The 24680-nt window shown below is 42.1% G+C and overlaps 1 protein-coding gene and 1 long non-coding RNA gene across 6 annotated transcripts in view; one reads left to right on the top strand and one right to left on the bottom strand.

Annotated features, from left to right (window-relative positions):
- LOC123370931 overlaps positions 1 to 16936 on the bottom strand; it is a 61037-nt gene extending 44101 nt beyond the window's left edge. For all 4 annotated transcript variants that reach the window (XR_006579642.1, XR_006579640.1, XR_006579641.1 and 1 more), the window contains exons 1-2: positions 15936 to 16936; positions 11658 to 11750 (exon numbers count right to left, since the gene is read on the bottom strand). This is a non-coding gene — a long non-coding RNA (uncharacterized LOC123370931). The remainder of the gene's footprint in view (positions 1 to 11657; positions 11751 to 15935) is intronic.
- Positions 16937 to 17034: 98 nt separating this feature from the next.
- FBXW7 (F-box and WD repeat domain containing 7) overlaps positions 17035 to 24680 on the top strand; it is a 278082-nt gene continuing 270436 nt past the window's right edge. The window contains exon 1 of one of the 2 annotated variants that reach the window (XR_006579736.1): positions 17035 to 17767. The gene's annotated coding sequence lies outside the window, so the exon portion shown is untranslated. The remainder of the gene's footprint in view (positions 17768 to 24680) is intronic. The other variant, XM_045018642.1, reaches the window with a different exon arrangement.

Raw genomic sequence — 24680 nt, 5'->3', positions numbered from 1 at the left:
GACAAACCTGGCCAGTGTATTTAAGCTGTGATTCAGAAAAGCCTATCTATTCCTGACAGCACTTAAGTTCAAAGTGCTGCCTTAAATAGAGATTGACTTAAGTGATTTCCAGTTCAGGGTCCGAGCTTGAAATATTGCTCGAGTCCAGGTGAGTTTTAGATGTTTTTGGGATTTGTTCCAAGCATTTCACAAAACCCTAATTTTCATTTAAATCTATATAATTAAAAGGTACTATTTTTAATGATGGTTAGCTTAACAGTAGTGAAAGAATACCTTAATGTAACTCATTTGTGGTCTAAACAAACAATCCTGCTAATCTTTACCACAATGATGCTGTCATAAACAGATAGTTAAGGGTTAATGTCTCTTACCTGTAAAGGGTTAAGCAGCTCAGTAAACCTGGTTGACACCTGACCAGAGGACCAATAAGAGGACAAGATACTTTCAAATCTTGGTGGAGGGAAGTCTTTTGTTTGTGCTCTTTGTTTGGGGGTTGTTCGCTCTTGGGACTAAGAGGGACCAGACATCAATCCAGGCTCTCCAAATCTTTCTGAATCAGTCTCTCATGTTTCAAACTTGTAAGTAATAGCCAGGCAAGGCGTGTTAGTCTTATTTTTGTTTTCTCAACTTGTAAATGTTCCTTTTTGCTGAGAGGATTTTACCTCCGTTTGCTGTAACTTTGAACCTAAGGCTAGAGGGGGTTCCTCTAGGCTATATGAATCTGATTACCCTGTCAAGTATTTTCCATCCTGATTTTACAGAGATAATTTTTACCTTTCTTTCTTTAATTAAAAGCTTTCTTTTTAAGAACCTGATTGATTTTTTCCTTGTGTTAAGATCCAAGGGGATTGGATCTGGACTCACCAGGAATTGGTGGGGGAAGGGAGGGGGGGTGGTTAAATTCTCCTTGTGTTAAGATCCAAGGGGTTGGATCGGTATTCACCAGGAACTTGGTGAAAAAGCCTCTCAAGGCTGCCCAGGGAGGGGAAGGTTTTGGGGGGACAGAAAGTGATCCAGACACTGAAATTTCTGGATGGTGGCAGTGTTACCAGATCTAAGCTAGTAATTAAGCTTAGAAGTGTCCATGCAGGTTCCCACATCTGTACCCTAAAGTTCAGAGTGGGGGAGGAACCTTGACAGATGCCAACTTGCTTTAGCTAGAATTATATTTGCACTAGGGCATAACCAGACATGCAAAGACTGTTTGTACAATATCACATAATTAAACCTGTGATTAATACACATTCACACTTACAAGCCCTAAAGAACCTTCTCACTGACTGCCCTATTTTTTCCTCACTTTAAACAGTTGGTTCAACTACTAGAAATTACTCCTGTCAAAACAATTACTATATATAAAATAAAGTTAGAACCTACAAACAATAATGTATTATCAACTTTAGCATTTCTAAAAAAAGTAAGAATTACCCTAAATTAGGATAAAAACTTGCAAATCATCTCCGCCAAACATTACTAATTGAACCCTTGGGTCTCAGATTGAGAGTCCATGGTGACTAATTACCTCAGCACAGATAATATAGAGATGGGACAATATTAGCTAGAGCAACAGTTTTCCTGTAGGCCAAATCGTGAAGTCCTTATTTTGATTGTACTCAGACTTCCCATTGAAATTGGTGGAACGATGTATGAATAAAAACTTAGTAAGTACTACTACTTCGAACCACATAATAAATTAAGATGTTCTAAAGTTCTGTTTCCTACTCTTCTTTGGTTACTCGACACAGCTCATTGCTGCAAAGGAAACTGTTCATATAACAATCTATTCGCTCAGTTATCCTACCCATACTTCCCAAAATGGACTGACAACAATGTGAATATCTTCCTTGATATTAGGATCTGATCCTACTTCTATAAAATTAATTGGCAAAACTTCCATTTACTTTGAGAGAAACGGGATTGAGTCCCTAGGTCTCCTAATTTTGTGATATAACTGTTCCAGGAACCAGTTGTTGTTCTGTTCCTTTAAAATGGACCTTAGCCATCCTAGATATTTCCTGTTTCCCAGACTTCTGCTATCCATCTCCTTGCAGTTGAGAAACATCAAATGTGAGGCTGTGCTACCTCCTCAGGAGAGGTGTGACACTCCTTTTTCCTTTACCAATTCCACTAAAGATGTAGGGAGGCAAAGTACTGCTGACTTTGGGTGAGTAATCAGTATATCCACTAGGCACCTTTTCTGTATGTTCCTGTAGTGCTCAATGTGGGTGAAAGAAGTTGTTTGGTTCATTTCTTTTTTATTTTCAGTGTGCCTGCAATCTCTGGTCTTATTTGTTACTTTGGGTAAGTGTATTAGGCTCTATTATGTATGTTACCTTACAGGCTATCAGCAGCAGCCAGTTTGTACATAGGATTATAGTACCAGTAAAACTGTGGGAAAAGTTTGGATAATGCCTTGAAAGTCACTCTGAAACTAATAAGAATTCCTAAAAAGGAAACAAGATGACAAAAATGAACCAAATATTTAACTAGCTGAAAGGAAGAGAGTTGCAGCCTGTTCAAAATAGGCTCCTTCGGGCTAAAAGCTGCTTGTTTGCTGGGAGAAAAAGGACTAGCTAACAGTGAAGATCAGGCTGGTAAAAGTCCCCTATAAAAAGAACTATTTGCTCCCCATCTTGATGTTCACTACATCCTGACATCAAACACACAGGATGTTTCATGTTATATTAAAGACAGAAGTAGCTGAGACCAAACACAGCTGAAAATTACTACTGCTCAGAGGGAGAGGGATTGTATTTAGGGGATGGTTTTCATTAGAAAAGGGGTAGGATTTAGATAAATCAAAAGATTGTAACTGGATGCAAAACCTTCAACTGGGAGGCCAGCAGTTCAAATCTGAACCAGGCTGGTAATTATCAAATGGTGAAGTCTGTTTACTGCCTTATATATAAAGAATTAATACACAATCCTCTTACAGATGGACAGGTGTCCACCACAAACTAGCATCCTTGTTAGTACATCTTGTAGAGAAGCTGGAGAATGAACTTCTTCCTACCCATAAATGTGATCCCTCCACTTCAGGACTGAGGCATGTTGACTAACATACCTGTTCTCTGAATGAACCAAGGACTTCATTTTCAAGGCTGTTAATTTGACACCTTTCACTTAAAAAAAAAAGGGGGGGGGATTAAATAGGAAAATAAGGTAACGGGGCATGTGGGAGAGCAGTTGGACTAAGGGAAGTTCAATTTGGCTAAGGAGTGTTCTCATAGCTATAGCAACCACCTGGGTAAAATTTACCCAGGCATAGGTCTGTTGGAAGACAGCACTTGCATCTGAGTTGGTGAGATGATACAGGGATTATACTTTTGGATTGGGTATCTCTCTAGTTGTAGATAAGGAAAGTAAGAATAAATAAATTAATCTAAGATGGGGATAAAGAGATTTTACAGGAAGGAACCTCAGAAAATTAGCAACAGTTGTGAATGAGATGGCCTAGACAGAATAAGATAAGGAAGAAATAAAGATTTTTTTTCCATTTCCTTTCCTTTAAAATGATTAAAAAGCCCAAGTTTCCCAGTTCTAAATATGAATTTGTTTCAATTGCAACCAGAGAAGAGGAGAGTGTCAGGGCAATATGTTAATTCGAGCAACAGATATTCAGGGTGTGCAATGTGCCCACAAAGTATTAATTTTCTTTTAAAGCAAATGAGTATATTATAGGAAATGTAGTGAACATGTTGGTCTTGCTGCTGTAATCAAACTAAATCGGATTCTTTACAGGCTCATCCGTCATTACCACCAATAATAGAAGAGAAAATAATTGTAGAGCCAACATGATCACATACAGAACAATTCTTATGAATGAAACTAATCTGATTCAGCATAGGTAAGTAGTTATAAATGTCCCAATCTGCAAATGTACTTAGTTGCCTAAATCCCAGACTAAGGCCCCCAAGTCTCACACTTAGGCTACTAAATCCCAGTTTTAGGCTCCACTGAGATCCACAAAACTCTTGCCGAACTGTGTAGATGCCTAAACTCACTTGATGCCTACATTTTCAGAGTAAAAGTTCTCTTGGAGCCTAAATTTCTGCCTCTTGGTATGTGCACTGCTGCCTTACTTTAGGCATCTGGATGTTTATCTCTCACCTAAGCCTCAGAGTGATTCAGGAACATTCATGCACCTATCTTACATGCAGAACCTGATTCAGTAGGTGTGCCCAGAAGCCACCTATTGGATCAGGTCCCATTCAAAATCCAGGTGGAGGAGGTGAGCTATGGGATAATCAGATGTAGAGCTCCCTCTAAGTCCCCTGTTGAAGCTGTTCCACTATGTATAAATAATTAAAGGTGATTGGAGCAGTGCAACTGGACTCTGGGTCTCCTACCTCCTGGGTAGGTGCCCTAACCACTGGACTATAGAGTCATTCCCTCACTCTAGCCCAATGACTGTTCTACAGTGAATAGTTAAATAGTCATTGGCCCACAGAGAGGGACAAACACTCAGGAGTGTGGGAGAGCCCTAAGGTCAAATCTCCCTGCTCCAGTGATTAGATCACTCTCTTGAGAGGTGGGAGACGGCTGTTCAATTTCTCCCTCTCAGGCAGAGGGAGGAACCCCACCTGGGTCTCCGACATCGCAGGCGAGTGCTCTAACCACTGGGTTAAAAGTTGTAAGGTGGCCTCCACTGGCTGTTTTACGGGGAGCAAAGCAGGTGCCTAACTCATTCCCACAAGAATGAATGCCTAAGCTGCCTGACTCCAGAAGACAGGCTCTCATTTGTGAATCACCAAGCTGACAGGTGTCTTCCTGCAGCTTGGACTTGGGCACCTAATTCCAGGAGAGGAGCAGGGTTTTGCACTCACCCTGCTGTCCTCTTCTTCCACTGGCTAGTTTAGGTGGCTGTGGCTCCCTGCCTCGCATACTAGCTTCAGTGGCTCGCATTCTAAGGCTTCTATCTCTCCCTATCATTGTACAGGGAGCCTAGACGCTTAACTCAGGCTTTGTGGAGCACAATGTTGTTCCTTGGTTTTTTTTTTTCCCTAGATGCCTAAGTTAGGCGTTATGATACTCAATGTTGCAACATCTAAGTCTCTTTGTGGATCTGAACCAAAGGACCCAAGCCAAATCCCACTGAAGACAATGAAAAGGATCTCATTGACTTCAATAGGTTTTGGATCAAGGCCTAAGAACTAATAATGCATTACTAGAAATAGTGTCAGTATACATTTTATGGGTATTAAGAAAAGATGAGGTTTGTTGTATTCCAATTTTTGGAAGCTATTTAAATCAAGGTACTGAGACCCAAAAGTGAGTTATATAATTGGTATGCACTGTGTAAATATTCCCACCGTACTCAAACTCCCCAAATCCAGTCCTACCATGCACTAGGATGTAATACTGTACCTCGGAAGGCCTCTTGAGGGGCAGTCTCATTTGTTCAAAAATCCTGATCAAGACTCTGGAGGGCGTGTCTCCATGACACTGCATGGTGAAATGTCATCCAACCATTAACTGAACAGTGAAATAGCTAGAAAGCTACAGGGGCATTCCACTTCCACCACTTGTAATGCAGCCTCTTTTCTTCCATTTAATTCTGGTGGCTCACACTATTGTCATTGTATTATGGGGATAATCATTGCTTTTCTTCTTCTTTTTTTTTAAACATTTATTCTTCCTCACACAAATTCCCAAGAAAAACGATCTCTCAATTTCTTCCTCTTGTGATGTTTTTCTTTACTTTCCTTACTTCTTGTCTTTCTGTCCTATTTCCATCTCTTGTTAGGCCACTTGTGCAGTCCTACTCAATTTTGTGCTGCAACTGGCTCTGTGAGTGTTGGTGTTTTTACCCATAGGCATATTATTACCTCTTGTCTACTGCTGCTGGCACTGGTTAATCCGCATGATTGGCTAGCGTCATGAACAGGAGCAGCAAAGAATCCTGTGGCACCTTATAGACTAACAGACGTTTTGCAGCATGAGCTTTCGTGGGTGAATACCCACTTCTTCGGATGCAAGAAGAAGAAGTGGGTATTCACCCACGAAAGCTCATGCTGCAAAACGTCTGTTAGTCTATAAGGTGCCACAGGATTCTTTGCTGCTTTTGCAGAACCAGACTAACACGGCTACCCCTCTGATACATGAACAGGAGCGGCTAACGGGACTTTTGCGAGGGACTTCTCCAGGTGAAGGAGGCGCGATTACATGACCCTTGAGGTAAGCTTGTTGTCTCGTGTGCGTGCGCGCGGTGCTGTGCTTGCTGCTGGACTGAAATATATACCGTGTGGTCTGTTTGTTTGGGGGACCGTGTGCTGATCATGTGGGTGCTGAGCCTAGTGGTCTGCTAGGCATGGCTGAGAGCTTCTTAACGAGGCTTTGATCCCTGAGCCCGTTAGCACCCATCAATCCTTAACCAGGGGGTGGGGCTACTCAGGAAGACCAGGGCTTTCAAAAGCCTGCTCCTAAACGACCAGAGGAGCTAGTGTTGTGAACAGGAGCGGCTAACAGGGGAGTTTATAGGGGAAGCAGGGAGGGGCTACATACACTTAACATTCCTTAAACGAAGCACAAAACACCCCCTGATAACAACAACAAAGGAACAAACTTCAGGAGTAAAGAGAGAATGCAGGCAGAAGTCCAGCAACAGACTAGGGGCTACCTGTCCAGTTTATTGCACCCGATGCAGCATGTATGAGCAGGTGGCGTATGTGTGCATTTCAGGCAAGAAGCTCCTGGCCCTCAGAGACCAAGTATGGGTTTTGGTGGCTGAGCTGGAGGAGCTAAGGAAGATAGATAGGTACATAGATGAGACTTTCTGGGACACAGTAGAACAGTCCCACCCTGGTCTGACAGACTCTGTGCTGTTGAGGAGGATGAAAGCCTCAAAGAAGGAGAACATCCAACTGCAGCAGAGGGAAACGATCCCATAGTAGGGACCCTCCTTCCAGATGGTGTTGTGGTATCCTCTTGCACTGAGGATACCTCTCCAGGGAAGGGAACTCCAGTTATTAGGAAGAGATAGGTATTAGTAATGGGTGATTCGATCATTAGAAACATAGATAGCTTGGGTTTGCGATGACTGGGAGAACTACATGGTGACTTGCCTGTCTGGTACGAAGGTTGCGGATCTCTCAAGACATCTAGATAGGCTTATGTGTAGTGCTGGGGGGGAGCCAGTGGTCATGGTACATGTAGGTACCAATGACATAGGGAAGGATAGGAGAGAGGTCGTGGAGGTCAAATTTAGGCTGCTAGGTAAGAGATTGAAGTCCAGGACCTCCATGGTAGCATTCTCTGAAATGCTTCCAGTTCCACATGCAGGGCCACTTAGACAGGCAGAACTGCAGGGTCTCAATGAGTGGATGAGATGATGGTGTAGGGAGCAGGGGTTTAAACTTATTAGGAACTGGGGAAACTTTTGGGAAAGGGGGAGCCTATACAAGAAGGATGGGCTCCACCGAAACCAAAATAGAACCAGATTGCTGGCGTTTAAAATTAAAAAGGTTATAGAGCAGTTTTTAAACTAAGAACTGGGGGAAAGCCGATGGGTGCACAGGAGCACGTGGTTCAGACATCCTTTAGGGGAGGATCTATAAATAGAGATTCCCTATGTCCTAAAAAGGAGGAGAGGATGGAAGATTATAAAATACAGGTAGGATCTGATGAGATACAGTGAAATGAAAAAAAGTCCCATTCAATTACATCATGTAATGGCAGGCAGCTAAAAAGTGACAAGTTTTTAAAGTGCTTGTATACCAATGCTAGACGTCTAAATAATAAGATGGGTGAACTAGAGTGCCTTGTATTAAATGAAGATATTGATATAATAGGCATCACAGAAACTTGGTGGAATGAGGATAATCAATGGGACACAGCAATACCAAAATATACTGGAAGGACAGAACAGGTCATGCTAGTGGGGGAGTGGCACTGTATGTGAAAAAGCGTAAAATCAAATGAAGTAAAAATCTTAAATGAACCAAACTGTGCCATAGAATCTCTACGGATAGTAATTCTATGCTTGAATAATAAGAATATAACAGTAGGGATATATTACCGACCACCTGACCAGGATGATGATAGTGACTGTGAAATGCTCAGGGAGATTAGAGAGGCTATTAAAATAAAAAACTCAGTAATAATGGGGGATTTCAACTATCTCCATATTGACTGGGTACATGTCACCTCAGGAAGGAATGCAGAGATAAAGTTTCTTGACACCTTAAATGACTGCTTTTTGGAGTAGCTAGTCCTAGAACCCACAAGAGGAGAGGCAATTCTTGATTTAGTCCTAAGTAGAGCACAGGATCCGGTCCAAGAGGTGAATATAGCTGTACCACTTGGTAATAGTGACCATAATATAATTAAATGTAGCATCTCTGTGGGGGGAAAATACCACAGTGGCCCAACACTGTAGCATTTAATTTCAGAAAGGGGAACTACACAAAAGTGAGGAGGTTAGTTGAACAGAAATTAAAAGGTACAGCACCTAAAGTAAAATCTCTGCAAGCTGCATGGAAACTTTTTAAAGACACCATAATGTATACTTGACTTAAATGTATACCCCCAAATTAAAAAACAGAGAACCAAAAAAGAGCCACCATACCTAATGATGAAAGGCAAAAAGGCATCCTTTAAAAAGTGGAAGTTGAATCCTAGTGAGGAAAATAGAAAGGAGCATAAACTCTGGCAAATGCAGTGTAAAAATATAATTAGGAAGGCCAAAAAAGAATTTGAAGAACAGCTAGCCCAAGACTCAAAAAGTAACAGCAAATTTATTTTTAAGTATACGAGAAGCAGGAAATCTGCTAAACAACCAGTGGGGCCCTGGACGATCGAGAAATAAAGAAGCACTCAAGGATGATAAAGCCATTCAAAAATGAAGTTTTTGCATCGATCTTTACGGCTGAGGATGTGAGGGAGATTCCCAAACCTGAGCCATTTTTTTTAGGTGACAAATCTGAGGAACTGTCCCAGACTGAGGTGTCATTAGAGGAGGTTTTGGAACAAATTGATAAACAGTAATAAGTCACCAGGACCAGATGGTATTCACCCAAGAGTTCTGAAGGAACTCAAATGTGAAATTGCAGGACTACTAACTGCCATCTGTCACCTATCATTTAAATCAGCTTCTGTACCAAATGACTGAAGGATAGCTAATGTGATGCCAACTTTTAAAAAGGGCTCTAGAGGAAACCCTGGCAATTACAGGCTGGTAAGCCTGACTTCAGTACCAGGCAAACTGGTTGAAACTATAGTGAAGAACAAAATTGTCAGACACATACATAAACATAATTTGTTGGGGAACAGCCAACATGGTTTTTGTAAAGGGAAATCATGCCTTACCAATCTACTAGAATTCTTTGAAGGGGGCCAACAAGCATGTGGAAAAGGGGGATCCAGTGGATATAGTGTATTTAGATTTTCAAAAAGCCTTTGACAAGGTCCCTCACAAAGGCTCTCAAGCAAAGTAAGCAGTCATGGGATAAGAGGGAAGGTTCTCTCATGGATCGGTTACTGGTTAAAAGACAGGAAACAAAGGGTAGGAATAAACTGTCAGTTTTCAGAATGGAGAGAGGTAAATAGTGGTGTCCTCCAGGGGTCTGTACTGGGCTGCCCTATTTAACATATTCATAAATGATCTGGAAAAAGGGGTAAACAGGTCGCCCCATCTCAAAAAAGATATACCGGACTAGGAAAAGGTTCAGAAAAGGGCAACAAAAAATGATTAGCGGTATGGAACGGCTGCTGTATGAGGTGAGATTAAAAAGACTGGGACTTTTCAGCCTGGCAAAGAGATGACTAAGGGGAAATAAGATTTTATAGACCTCTATCATGATAGATGTGGAGAAAGTAAATAAGGAAGTTTTATTTACTCCTTCTGATAACACAAGAACTAGGGGTCACCAATGAAATTAAAAAGCAGCAGGTTTAAAACAAACAAAAGGAAGTATTTTTTTCACACAACGCACAGTCAACCTGTGGAACTCCTTGCCAGAGGATGTTGTGAAGGCCAAGATTATACCAGGGTTCAAAGAAGAGCTAGATAAATTCATGAAGGATAGGTCCATCAATGGCTATTAGCCAGGATGGGCAGGAATGGCGTCCCTAGCCTCTGTTTGCCAGAAGCTGGGAATGGTTGACAGAGGATGGATCACTTGATTACCTGTTCTGTTCATTCCCTCTGGGGCACTTGGCATTGGCCACAGTCAGAAGACAGGATACTGGGCTAGTTGGACCTTTGGTCTGACCCAGTATGGCCGTTCTTATGATCCAGAATGCAGCCTGGTCCATGGTTAAGGCACTAGTATGGGAATTAGGATATCTGGGTTCCATTCCATTCCATTCCCAACTTTTCCAGTGACATGTGGTATGACATTGGGCAAGTCACTTATGGCTTGTCCATTCGGGGATAGTCGGGAAAGTTAATCTGACTGAACCGAAAGGTGTGAATTTAAAGTGTATTAATTAAAACACATTAAACTCATATGGATGCTCTCATTCAGAATTAAAGTGGCCTTTGAAAAGATAACTCTAAGTGCCATGTGTAGACAAACCCTGGCCTTAGGTCCATATTTTCTTTTTACCTATAAGTGCTACACACTTTACATTTACAAAGCCCTTTACAAACACTAGTTAATTGACTAGTACAAGTGAATCAAATTGATTTTTAAAAAAACAATGATGTTTTTAGTATTTTGATTTGCATCAGATTGTATGCAGTCCTTTCAACTTAAGCACTGATATACAATTTTAAACATAATATAATTAATTAGCATAATACAAGGTTAGATTTCCTCTGGAATCAGTTATTCTAGTGTCTATTTGACACTAAAGACTGCAGCTTCTCTTCCCAAATTTATCAGAATCAGCAACATTTTCTCATCTTCATCTATTTTTTTCCTCTACATCTGTTGACATATAATTTTTCCAGTTATCAAGATCATACCTGAATTTAGTCTAGTCCAATGACATGTCCATGTACAAGCATATTTTGTCTTTTTAATCTTATTAACAAATGTTCAGTTGTATTACCACTATGTTTAACGTCAGCTGCTTGTATAGATGGCAATGTCTCAAAATTCAGAACACACAAGAAAGCTAGTGACACTGTGAATATATTTTCTATCTGTTCAGTCTTCAGACTAAGTGTTTGGAAGAAATGTTTCACTAGCTCTGTCACTCTCACAAGAACAGTAGTATTCCCTGATAAATTTCTGTTTTCTCTCTGGATTATGCATGAAAATAAAGAGTCTGCAATTAATACTTAGTTATACTTTCTTCTTTTTTAAAGGAATTTAAATGCTAATGAAAGTGTGTCAATACTAGAGCCTGAGATATGACAGTGTAAGCTTATCTATTAAGTTCTGTCAGTACATTAATCTGCAGTACCCTTGCTATTTTTATCTTGCTAGCCAAAGAATAATCATAACAAAATTTCCATTTGTGACTTAATCAAAACTTTAACAGTTTTCACTAGATTCTGATGCAGATTTAGCACTACCACCACTGCCAGATAACTACTGTTGTCATGATTTTTGATCAATAATCCACCACTGCCTTGGATGCATATTGATGAAGCAGCTGACTCATTCTCAGCCCCCAAATTACTATATTTTATTTAGATTTCAGTACCCCAGATGTGCTAAGTGGTTTCCAAACACAGTAAAAAACAGTCCCTGCCCCCCAAAGCATACCTTCTCAAAACCAGGAATTCCTGATTTCTAATCCTAACTCTGGCACCGATTTCTTATGTGACCTTGGACAAATCACTGCTTCTCTCTCGCCACCTGTAAAGTGAGGATAATAATAATACTTATAATGACCTACCTCACAGAGAATTCTCAGGATGCTCTTTATTTAAAGTCTATTGAGACAAGTGTTTTAATCTAACACAAAAACTTTATACTAAACGAGAGAAATATTCTGTAACCTATGGTCTTTAATTCCCTATATCCAGCATCACTTACCATTGCTTACTCTTCTATATATTTTTCACTACTTTTCACACTTTTTTCTCTTCAGGGCAGTGTTACCTAGTAAAGAGAGCACTGGAGACCTGGGTTATTTTTCTGATTCTGCCATTAGCCTGTTAAGTGACCTTGGGCAAGTCACTTCATCTCTCTGTACCTCAGTTTCCTCATCGCTACAACAGGGATAATGATGCTGACCTCCTTTTGTAAAATGCTTTGAGACCCACCAATGAAGAGACTGTGGTATTATTTATTACTTAAGATTGTTGCCTTCATGAGGCATCACCAATATGTTTATTTACACACCAGAGACATAATCAACTCTCATCTCATCTTCCTAATATACTCATGTCAGACATGGGACATTTTCCAACTATTTTAACCTTTTACTATTCAGTGGACAGTTCCCTGGCTAAGGACAGTTTAAATCCTATATGCCATTGGCATTATAAACCAGTGGAACTGGGATTTAAGGTGTCCACAGCTACAGAATTAGGCAGGATTGAAAATGATCCACGCTGCTAGGTTTTCTAGCTGAAAAGCCAAAATATCTGGGTTTAACATTTTAATTGACTGAAAATAAATCCTTGTCATAGACACAGCTACTTTTTACAGAGGGTGCACAGGTTGGTAGAGATGTGAGGGGAGAGTTAAGGTTGTTTGGAGTATCTTAATACTGCAATTCTATCCTTTTGATGTTAGGAGGTTAAGTGTAATCTTAAATTTGAATTTTCAGGCTTTTAGTTATATATTATAGGCAGGGGTGATAGCATCACCTATGATTAAGGTTCCTCAATAGTTTATAAAACCCTGTTTTCTGTTGCTTGTAACTTTTTTGGCCCCAACAGTGAAAGTTTTGCAATTTTCCATTCCAGGTATCTGCTTCAAGCTTTTTTTTTTTTTTTTTTTTTAATTTCAGCCAAAATGGTTCAGTTGTTTCTGAGAATTACGCTAGGGAAAATATGTTTTGCCCATGTTTAAAAAATTGTGGAGATTTTTTCCTTGAAATGCTCTAGTGTCCCATGCTTTGGAGCAGGGACTTGAAACTTGGCAGAGGGGTGGCGTGTTCATCAGGGATGTGCCTTTTGCCATGCCTGTGAAAACTGGCTCAAAATTTGCCAAGTTCAAGTCTTTGAAAAATCTGTTTGCGCATGCTTAGTAGAGCTTTGCTAGCATTTAATAACTGAAATCTCTGAAGAGTCCTTTTTCACTGAGGGTGCTCAAGCCTCTCACAGCTCCAAGTGCTGATTGGACTGTGATATGCACAGTCCTCAAAGAGCAACTGAGCATGTTCCAGCCCAGGGTTATGAGCACTCAAAAGGATTTTCCCTGTAATTGCTGCTCTCAGCAGTTTATTTTGCAACTTCAATAATACTCTTTTAACATGTTTTTTGGAAGTAATATTGTAATATACATCTTTCCTCTGTACCTATCAGGCCACAGTAAGCATATGTATAAGTATTTACAAAAACACTATAATAAAGGATTTAACAAAAGGATATCTATCACCAGTACTCATATGTAGTTGAAATATTGACCACTGCTTAGCCCACTTAAGGATAATCCTGAGAAAACAGACAGGTATCATATCATGCTCTGAAAGTCAAAGGATACCAGTCACAAAAACAACCTGAGTAAACTTCAGTCAAGAACCCTTTTCTGGAATATCCTACCCTCAAATGCTCAAATCTAAGGAGTGAAAGTCACAGCATTTGGCTGTCTCAATTGTTTCAATGGCCTATAATGAGAGAGACCCAATCTCTTAGGTAGTTTGGTGGTTGCAACCAATAGAGGGCTTTAGAAATTAAAATAAAGACATTGAATTTCACCTGAAAGCCTATGCTGATTTTGGGGAGCATATATAATATACTATGCCTGAGTGCAACCATATTCAACATTAACTGCAGTTTCTGAGTGTTCCTAAGGGTAGTGCCATCTTCAGTGCCTTGCAAAAAAATCCTATCTAGAGGGGTGACCAAGGCATAAATAGTGACAAGGTCACTATTATGGTGAAATGTCACAAGTATCTAATGAGATTAAGAAATTAAAGGTACTTCTGGCTACAGATAGTATCTAAGCATCTAGGAGCACATCCAAATTGAGTATTTATTTGACCCAGTGGAAAACCCATGTAATGATGGGGATAAAAATTCCCCATGCCACCCAATATCACCTCTGTCTTGTCTGGATTCAGTTTTAGTCAGTTTACTCCTCCTAGCCCCTATCTGGCCTAGACAGTAGGGACAGTCCATCAACCACAGCAAAGCCTTATCATAAATTGTTGTAGTGAAACATTGAATATTATGGCAAATTAGGGAAACCATAAGGATAGGCTCATACTTGCCTTACAGATGTTGACGTGTCCCATACTAGCTCCCTGATATACAGGATCTGCCGTAAAATAGTAATGGGAAAACTAAAACTGTCAAACACTTCCTGAAACCCTATCATTTTAAGGATGAACAGGGCTAATTGGTTAGAGGATGGCATGCTGGGTGAAAAAGGCAAGAATGCCTGTAACTGACTATTCTTGCAACTGATTGAACAGTACAGTTACGTATCACCTTGGGATAATGCTGAGGCATCACAACCCAGGAAGAACTGGATGATCCTGAAGACTGGAGTAATAGAAATGGCATGAAACTGCACTTAGGGACTAATAACAAGAATTTCTGTTGTAAGCTGGGGGCTCATCAGTTAGAAATGACAGAGAAAGAGCTGGATGTATTAGTTACATAGAATGGTGGCTTGTAGTCAATGTGCTATGGCTGTGAAAAAGGCAAGTGTGATCCTAGGATCTATCAGGCAAAGTATTTTCAGAAGAGAGAGAGAACTATTAGTGCCATTGTACATGGCACTAGTAAGAGCTCATCTGGAATATTGCATACAATTCTAGAGACCCATGTTCAAGACAGATGCATTCAAACTGGAACAGGTGCAGATAATTGCTACTAAAATGATCAGGGAAATAGAGCCATCTTACATAAGGAGACTAAAAGAGCTTGTCTTGTTTAACTTAGGGAAACAAAAGCTAGGAGGGGATATGATCACACTCTATACATACATGAAGCGAGGAAACAGCAGGGAGAGAGAAGTTATTTAACTGGAAGGAGAATGTTGGCACAAGAACACATGAGTATAAACTGGCTATGAATAAATTTAGGCTGGAAATTAAAAGAAAGTTTCTAACTATCAAAGGAGTGAGGGTCTGAAACAGCTTTCCAAAAGTAGTGGGGGCAAATAACCTGATTAGTTTTAAGATGGAAGTGGATACATTTATGGATGGGAGTTACATGATGAGGTTACCTGCAATCACAGGGGACTAGACTCGATGACCCAGAAAATCCCTTTCTGTCCTATCTTCCTAAATCCAGAGAGTGTGAGGTGGAAAGGCAATGATATCTGTAATTATTGACAGTATTCTTGTAACTAATTGCCAATTATGTTGGGTATTAGTACTTGGATTCTCAGCTGATAATGGTAAGGCCTCACAACCCTGTCTCAGAAGATTAAAAAAAAAAATCCAAAGAGGTCCTTTTATTGTTGTGGGTTTGAAAATACTAGTTTAACTAACATTTAACCTTTATATTTGCTGTAATTTTTTTTTCAAATACTTGGTTAAAGTGCTTGTTAATTTCACTATATGTTTCACAATAAAACAAATTACATAGCACTTAAATTCATATAGTGATGTCAGAGTGGAATAAAGGATTTAAATTTCAAGACAAAATATTTAGTTTTATTTATGTATATAAACAGTAAGTGTGGATATGCTGGTGATAAAAAGCAAGACTATTCAGGCAGTAGATAGGTTTTGTGTACTGAATGTACAGGGGTATCTGGAAATGGAGCTCTCCAGAGAGAGGCTGAAGCAGAACCTCTTTTTAGGAAAATGGACACTGGAGAAACAGGGAGAGCATATAATTTAAAAAGGCTTTTAGGAGTACAGTATGAGAGGGCCTAAATTCAGAAGCACTGTGGTTCAAATCAACCAAAGCATACCTGACAACATCTTGTTTCTATGGGAGGAGAGGCTGCTCCATTACTAGCCAGTCACTGAATTACCGCAGCTGGTACTGTAGCTGGAGGCCAGCAATTCTTGTGCCTGTGTAAACTGCTGTTGAATCTTGCTGCTCAAGACAACAATACAACTTGTGCAATGAAACCAAATGTTTTCAACACAATTGCTGTACAGGAGGTTGACATCAACATGCTTGTTTTCACAGATGCTTCTTGGATGAGAAGGGGCAGCATGTTAGAATAAGAAGCTGCCTGGTTGCATGGCAGCTGTGAAGGACAATGGGCGATTGGCAGCTGGGGCACACAGGACCAACAGAACAGCTGCTGATGTTAGGTTAAGAGCTGGTTGCACTGGCTAAATCCAGTGGAGGAATGTGGATGAGAACATGAGGAAAAGTCAAGAAGGGGCCAACAAAGGCCGTAGTTCACAGCAGTTTTCCTTTCCACGCTACACAAGGAGAGGTAAATGGGGGTAGGAGAAAGAGTGCAAAGAGCTTCTGGTGCCCGGGCAGCAGGGCACGGATCCCCTGTGCCTGCGTCCCAAGCCTCCCCGCTGCTCCCTGTCTGAGCTCTGGGCTTTACCGCAGCAGCACGGAGCTCCCCGCCAGAGGCCCCCGGAGGCCAGTCGCCGCCTCGGTTTCCGCAGGGTTTAAGTGTCCGAACCTCCAGGGCCGCGGGGAGTCGCTGCTGTGACGTCAGCTCTTTCTAGTGAGGGGCCAGCGCGGCGCTGCCCGGGGATTGCTGCACCCGCTCCGCGGCCCCTGGCGCACGGTTCCGCCCGGCGTCCCCTCGGCTTCAGCGCAGCTGCCCTCGGAACAGCGGGGGTGAAACGTCTCCCAGAGCCGATTCCTCCGCCAGCAGCCCGGCACCGAGCGGGTTAATCCCCGCCCAGCGCTTTAGCTACGGTGGGGTCTCTGCGCTCAGGCTCCTCCCCCTTGTCCTGGCCTGAACCATCCAGCAGCAACGGTGCCCGCCCCGCGCCACCATGTCCTTCTCTGACGTAATCGCCGTGCGCCAGCAGAGAGGTGGGGGCTGTTGCCTGGTTACGCCTGTCATCCCCGTGCGCCGCCGGCCTCTTCCCCCCTCTGCTCCCGAACCAATCGCTCTGTGTGAGACACAGAAAACAAGCGGATCCGAGGCGCGAGCTGCAGCCCGGACCGGCCTCCCCAGCGCCCCCTCCCGCCACAGCCGTAGGGCTCCGGCCGAGGAGGTAACGGGCACCCACGCGTGGCGGCTGCCGCCCGCCTCTGCCTGCGGAGCGCCCCGCGCAGAGACTCACACATGCCTGAGACCAGAGTGGGAGCGGCGCTGAGCCCGGCCGCCTGGGTTCCCCGCGCTGCCTGGCTGGGGCCCTAGCAGCGCCCCGGCCGCTGGAGCCGGGTGCGGCGGCGCCCGGTGCCCGAGTGTATGAGAGGGAGCGCGGAGCGGGGGCCGCGGCCCGAGCCACTCGCCTTCTCTCCCGGACGGCGGCAGCAGAGAGACCGGCCCGGGGGGAAGCGAGGGGGCAGCGAGGAGGCGGCGGCTCCATGTGAAGAGACCCGGACACGCACGTGAACTGCCGAGCAGCCCCCCGGAGCCGGGAGGCAGCGAGAGAGACTCGGAGACCCGGCAGCCGAGGGGGCTGACCCGTCTCTCACTAAACTTTCCCGGACACGCGGGGTGTCTCGGGACCTGGCGTCCAACTTGCTGTGAAGTCCTAGAGCCCCCGCAGGGAAGCGGAGCTTTAGCTGCCCCCTGTATCACCGATAGCCTGTCTGCTGCAGCCAGAGAGCCAAAGGAGGGAACCTTAACCCGCTGCTGTTGCTGTTCCTGAGGTGAGTGAGGGTCGGGAGGAGGGTCTAGTTCTGCTGGTCTCTGCTCCGCGCCGCTGATGACTTTCCAGGTGAAACACGTGGATGCAAAGACCCGCAACCCCCGTGAGCATGGGCTGGGGACTAAGTGGGAGCATGCGGCTCAGTCCCTCCCTGCGGGGCGGGGGCGCACCGTCATCGCAGCAGCCCCGCCCGAGGTATCCCCTGTTTCACATGCGCCTCACGTTGCCGGGAGCTTTGCACGGTCTGCTGAGCTAAGTGTCCCTCTCGAGAATGCAGCTCTTCTTGCTTCTGCGAGAGAGACGCACTGTAGGGAAATCCTTATGTTAAATCAATTCCTATCCTGCCACTTTTCACCTTGAGACTTAGGTGGTTTCGGCTTTGTAAAGAGTTACTACGGTGAGAGGGGCTGATAGCATCCAATCAAAAAACGAGTTTGGGAATTAGTTCCCTTTTTGAAACTTGTACGTCTCGCTTTGTACTTGCTGCAGCAAGGAACAGCAGAGAATGATACTGAAGTCTTGAACAAAGACCACGTTTTTTTAAGCGACTTTGAACCTCCTTCCATTCACTATTGTTTTACGTAAAATCTTACGAGCTTAACAGAACTGTGCTTGTGCTTTATCAGCATGTATTGTACACCAGAACTGAAAAATACAAGCATCTGTAAAAGCCACAATATTTTAGTGGAGGGATTTTCAAACTCTTATAGGGTGGGATTCATCTTAATAGCAAGATTGTGGATTCCTGTCTATGCACAGTTGCATAACATCCCTCTGGAAGCTGTAATTGCTTGTATGAAAAAGTAATATTAGGCAAGTACTTAATGCATTTTAGCTGGATTTTAATACAGTTCAGCAGTTGGAAATAAGAACGAAGAGCCAGCATCATGTGTCTAATCATCTCTCCACACAATACCATCAAGTGCTCCATGGGTCTCAGTTTGGAAATCCTATGCTGGGTATTGAGCCTTCATATACAGGGTGTTTTTATATTGCTACCATACAAGTTACTGAAAAGGATCTGTCTGCTTGAGTAGCATATCTTCAGCCTCATTTGCCAGAAGTTCAAGTTGCTGCTAAATTAAATAAAAAACATTTTATCCCACCATACAGTCTTTGAAAAATGGAAATCACTCTACATTCTGCATTATGGAGAGCTACATACTGTATATATGAATTTGGTTTGTCTAAATTGGGCTTACACATAGACTATATGCAAACCAAGAACATCTGTAACTACCATTTGAATGGTATTTCAGATCTAGTTTCAGAATTAATAACATTGGGATAACACTGGTGTCTGCAACTGTTTATAGGGTATTTTTCCTAGCTGTCTTTCTGAAGGAGAAAAAGGAAAACCTTTATGTTTAACTGACATTTTTAACTGAATGGAGATTAAACAACTTTATCTAGATTTATTTTTAGAGAGTGTTATTGACTTCCCTCCTACATTTCCCTCCAATCAGCTTTTACTTTCTCCTCTTTCAATCCTACATTGCAGCAGCTGACCTTCCATCAGAGAGGAATGTATAGGATTCCCTCTGGATCTACTAAATAGTGCCCTTTTGGAGTGTTAATATAAATTGTCATGCTTTTTGTCTAAAAACTTTATATTTCTAATATCGCTGTCAGCTAGGATTACTTCAACTGAAAGATTAGAGGAAAAAACCACCTTGATCTGGTTTTTTTTCTGTTTGTTTGCTCTAAGCATTTGACTGTACTACATGTATACCTACTGTACTCGTATAAAGAACAGGAGTACTTGTGGCACCTTAGAGACTAACAAATTTATTCATTACTCCTGTTCTTTTTACGGATACAGACTAACACGGTTGCTACTCTGTACCTGTATAGTCAGTTTTTTCAGTTGTTTAAAGGTCTTTCACCAGGAAGCGAGAGACTTTAAAAAGTGATTGTAAAACCTAAAAAATTGCTGGGGTACTTGAAGAATACTAGAAATTTCTTAACTCCTTTTTTTGAGACAAAGTCACCTTGAGGTGCGCAATACTTTCTTAAACAACAGGAGCATGGATACAACGCTTACTGCATTAAGGACATTCAAGAATTGAGTGATGCCTCAACAACACTTCCAGCTTCTGCTGACTTACAGGGCCAAGGTACCAGAAGTTGAATGAGTTTCCTTGAGTGTAGAGGATTAGTAGGATAGTCAGTCTTCCCATATTTAATTTATACATGTGCCTACAGCAACATGATTTAGTTCAATCTGACAATAACATTTCAACTTCCTTTGACATAAAGCGCTGTCAATTTCCGGAATCCAAATTAAGTTTAACTTCCTCTCTTTCATTATTATCTCTTTATAGCACCTTTTAGCAATGGTCAGATTGTTAGCTGTTTATTTTTTTTAAATTGCACTCATATTCTGCATGGTCCATGCTAGTAAACAACTTGATTCTGTGAAATAATTATTAATAAAATTTATTTATTTATTTATTTTTATTTTACAAAACTGAAAATGACTTGGATTTTTAGCTTCTTGGGCTGTCTTAACTTTTTTATTCCTCCCTACTGTGTACCCACTGCTTTCTGATAGTCTTGGTATTGTGCTGGCTTTCTCTCTTTTGAAATTAAATTTTAAAGCTATTAGAAAAAGGAGGGCGTTAGAGGGCCCATTGTAGGTCTGTCAACTTCAACAATGTCTGCAATTTTTTTTGGTTGGCTTTTTAAAAAATGAAAAAAGCTTATAACAACACATGAAGCATCACCACTCAGGGTACTCCAATCCTGAATTTAATCTAATATTTGGGCACACTGGCTGTTACTCTTCAAAACATATATCCACTAACTGAATTTATGTATGTAGTACTTGAATATCTGAAATCAACATGAAGCCTTTGAAAATACCTGAACATTTATAACACTTTTGTGTCAGCGTATGCACAACTTCATTTTAGAGAAGAAGGAAACAGTTCACTTGATGATGGTAGTGTCTAACAGAGCAAATGTTACATTTTAATTCCATTTCCTGTAAATAAACTAATTATGTGCTGGGATGCATTGTTTTAATGTGTTTAGTAAATTCATGAAAGATGATGGAACCACCTGGATTGAAATCTTCTGTTTATTCACAAAACAGATAAATTGTGAGCAGTGGCAGTGCAAACTTCTGCTTACTGTCTTGGCCTCACTTCTGATTTCTCTACTTTTTTGGTTCCAGGTCTCTCTGCGACTGCCACAAAGTGTGTCAATTATGATAGATATTTTTGAGATCAACCTGTGGAACTCTTTGCCAGAGGATGTTGTGAAGGCCAAGACTATAGCAGGGTTCAAAAAAGAACTAGATAAATTCATGGAGGATAGGTCCATCAATGGCTATTAGCCAGGATGATCAGGGATGGTGTTCCTAGCCTCTGCTTGCCAGAAGCTGGGAATGAGTGATAGGGAATGGATCACTTGATGATTACCTGTTCTGTTCATTCCTTCTGGGCCACTATCAGAAGATAGGATACTGGGCTAGATGGACCTTTGGTCTCACCCAATATGGCCATTCTTATGAGATGTGATTACCTATTTGGTATTCTTAGGCCTTGGCTACACTGGCGCTTTACAGCGCTGCAAGTTTCTCGCTCAGGGGTGTAAAAAAAACACCCCCCTGAGCGCTGCAAGATACAGCGCTGTAAAGCGCCAGTGTAAACAGTGCCGCAGCGCTGGGAGCGCGGCTCCCAGCGCTGCAAGCTAATCCCCATGGGGAGGTGGAGTACGTGCAGCGCTGGGAGAGCTCTCTCCCAGCGCTGGCGCTGCGGCCACACTCACACTTCAAAGTGCTGCCGCGGCAGCGCTCCTGCAGCAGCGCTTTGAAGTTTCGAGTGTAGCCAAGCCCTCAGTCCAGTTCCTAGGGAACAAATTTTCATTTTACATAAGTCAGCAAATTTAAGGTACTACATATCTGTCACAAAGGAGCTCTTCTCTCTTAGCTTTAGCTCCATGTGCAGATCTTGATGGATCTGCAAATAAATGTAGAAGCAGCCAGAAAATTCATTACCCACATCAAAAATAAACAGTTCCTTCTTTAGAAGGTTTTCTGCCCAGGTGTCAAGATGGAAAATTATGGCCTTACTGGCATAAATATATGATTTGAAGGCACTTGAGATGGATTGGGTGGGGGGGTATGCTCTCTTGAATTATAAAATGGTCTGGGGGAAAATATGAAATGTAACACTTGAAAGAAATATTTTGATTTATATTGCATTCTGGCTTACTATTTTTGTGGGGTGAGAGGGCAAGATACTCTGTCAGTGGTTCTTTCCAACAAGAGCTGTGTTAATCCTATACCAATATATAGTGTACAAGTAAGCTTTTTTGTGTCTACCATATTTAGTTCTGGTTGCCAGTCCAGGTCTGGCTTTTGCCTCTTCCCCTTCTGTCAGATTTAAACAAACATGATTACACGTCTAGAAAACATGACCTATGATGGAAGATTGGAGGGGGGGGGGGGGAAGGGTTTGTTTAGTTTGGAGAAGAGAAGACTGGAGGGGCATAACAGTTTTCAAGAGCATAAAAGGTTGTTAAAAGGAGGAGGAAGAAAAATTGTTCTCTTTAACTTCTGAGAGTAGGACAAGAAGCAATGGACTTAAATTGCAGGAAGGGCAGTTAGGTTGGACATTAGGAAAAACTTCCTAACAGTCATAGTGGTTAAGCACTAGAATAAATTGCCTAGGGAAGTTTGGAATCTCGGTCATTGGAGGTTTTTAAGAGCAAGTTAGACAAACGCCTGTCAGGGGTAGTCTAGATCAGTGGTTCTCAACGTATTTACCATTGTGGGCCGCATTCAACACTACCTGTATGGCTCTGAGAATGTCACATGAGTAGCAGTTCTGTGCTTGATTGGGCCACAGGTTGAGAACCAGTGGTCTAGATAATAATACTTATTCCTGCCTTGAGTGCAGTGGACTGGACTAGAATACCTTTCAAGGTCTCTTCCAGTCCTACAATTCTATGATTTAATTTCGGTCAGCATAGTAACTGTGTTCTTCCTCTATTGTTGTTCTTAGATTGAAACAGCAGGTTTTAAACAGCTTAGCCAACATAATTATGATCTAGAAATATGTAAGGTGAGGAGAGGACAGATGTGTGTAATATAAACTTATTTATATAACGTGCCCAAAGGAAGTTAAAATAACACTTTTAGGGTTGCAAAGTCAAGCACTCAGAAGATAGGAAATGTCAGAATTAAGGTTTCTGTACAACCTTAATTTTACCTGGCTCCCGGCCTCAGTCTCTGTCCCAGTTCCAAGTTTGCTTTCCCAGCCATTCCCAGTGTCCCCCTTTCCTCCATTCCAACTCTCATTTCCCTTTCCCTCCAGCTGCCTCCTCTTTCCCTGCCCCTCCCCCAACTTTTGTTCCAATCTACTTCCCCAACCTCCTTTCCTTCTGCAAGTCTGGCTCTTGTCCCCTCAGCATTTGAATCAGATCGCTTTCTCCTCTACCCTGCTAGGGACCAGTAGGGGAGGCAGTCTCCTTGCTCTCTGAGTTCAGGTACCCATACCTGCCCAGCACAGCTTGTAGCAGCCTGTAGCTGCAGTTGTAGGGAAAGTCTTGTAGAGACCCAGGCTGAAGCATGCCTATTGCAGACAGAATTCTCTGAGATTTGTCTTTTAAGCTCTATCAAGTCTCTGCTGAGCATGTGCAAACTGATTTTTTTTTCAAAAGGTTTAAAACATGGTCAAATTTGGGCACATTTTCTCAGGGATGACAAATGGCACATCCCTGACACAAAGGCCACATTTCTGCCAAATTTCAAGTCCCTGCTCCAAAGCATGGGGTATTAGAGCTTTTCAGCGAAAAGGTCACTAGAATTTTATAACATGAACAAAACAATGTTTTTTCCCAGCCTTGCTTTTGGGAATGGCTTAACCGTTTTGGCTGAAATTTCCCAAAGAAATTCAGTGAGGCAGATGCACAGCATGGAAAATTTCAGCCTAAATAGCAGAGTTATAAGCAAGTAAAACCAAGGTCTTATGGTGGGAAGTGTTGGGCAACGTTTGTAATAGGCAGTGCTCTAGCTATAATTACATGAAACTCCCCAAACCCTACACTGAAATAACATAAAGATTGCAAAATCAAACCCTCATAGACGTTGCCTATTTTCATTCAGTGCACAAGGTGGATGTCGCTCACTGAATTCAGTGTCGTCTTGTCCTTGTCATCTTATGTGCATGGCTCCAGGCCTTATTTACTGCACACTATCCAGACCCTGCACTGAATACTAAAATTACTAATTTTTTCCTGGGGTTTTCTATAATGCTTATTGCCACAGTGTCAATGTCCTTTTTACAAACATTTAAAGAACTTGTGTTCAAAATATCCCTGTTTGGCAAGGTGCTGCTAATACTGTTTTTATTATGATAGTGTCTAGGAACTAACCAAGAACAGGAACACCAAGACCCCATTATGCTAGGTACAATACAAACATAGAGTAGGAGACAGTTCGTGCCCTAAAGAATTTACAATAAGAGTAGACAAAGACAGTCAAAGGTTAAGGAAAAGGAATATAATGCACAAGCAGACTAGGCACTGTGATGGTGTGCAAATGTCCTGTGTTGTTTTTTTTAAACTTCTTGGAGTTTTGTTGGGGTAGTCTTTGATCAGATCAAGGAAGAGAGGGGATATAGAAGCAAGTGCAGCAAGGGGTGAAAGAGGGAAGGAAGCATGGGGTGAAGCGGTTAGCTCCAATCCACTTCTTCACCATCAGGACAGAGGAGAGAATATTCAAAGTCAGAACTAGAAAGCAATCTGGCAGCATGCTGCTGAGGCAGCTTCAGTATCTAATCCAGCTGGTTTGAGGTTCTCTGGCTTCTGGGGCTGGCTTCTCGATAGAATTTTTCCCCCCTGAGCTCTTGTGGCTCTGGGGGAGAGTGATGTGCTACACAGCTTGTAGTATTCCCAGAGATGTT

Source organism: Mauremys mutica, chromosome 5 (genome assembly GCF_020497125.1).
Source record: "Mauremys mutica isolate MM-2020 ecotype Southern chromosome 5, ASM2049712v1, whole genome shotgun sequence".
NCBI lineage: Eukaryota > Metazoa > Chordata > Testudines > Geoemydidae > Mauremys > Mauremys mutica.
This window is presented reverse-complemented; position numbering and strand designations above follow the sequence as displayed.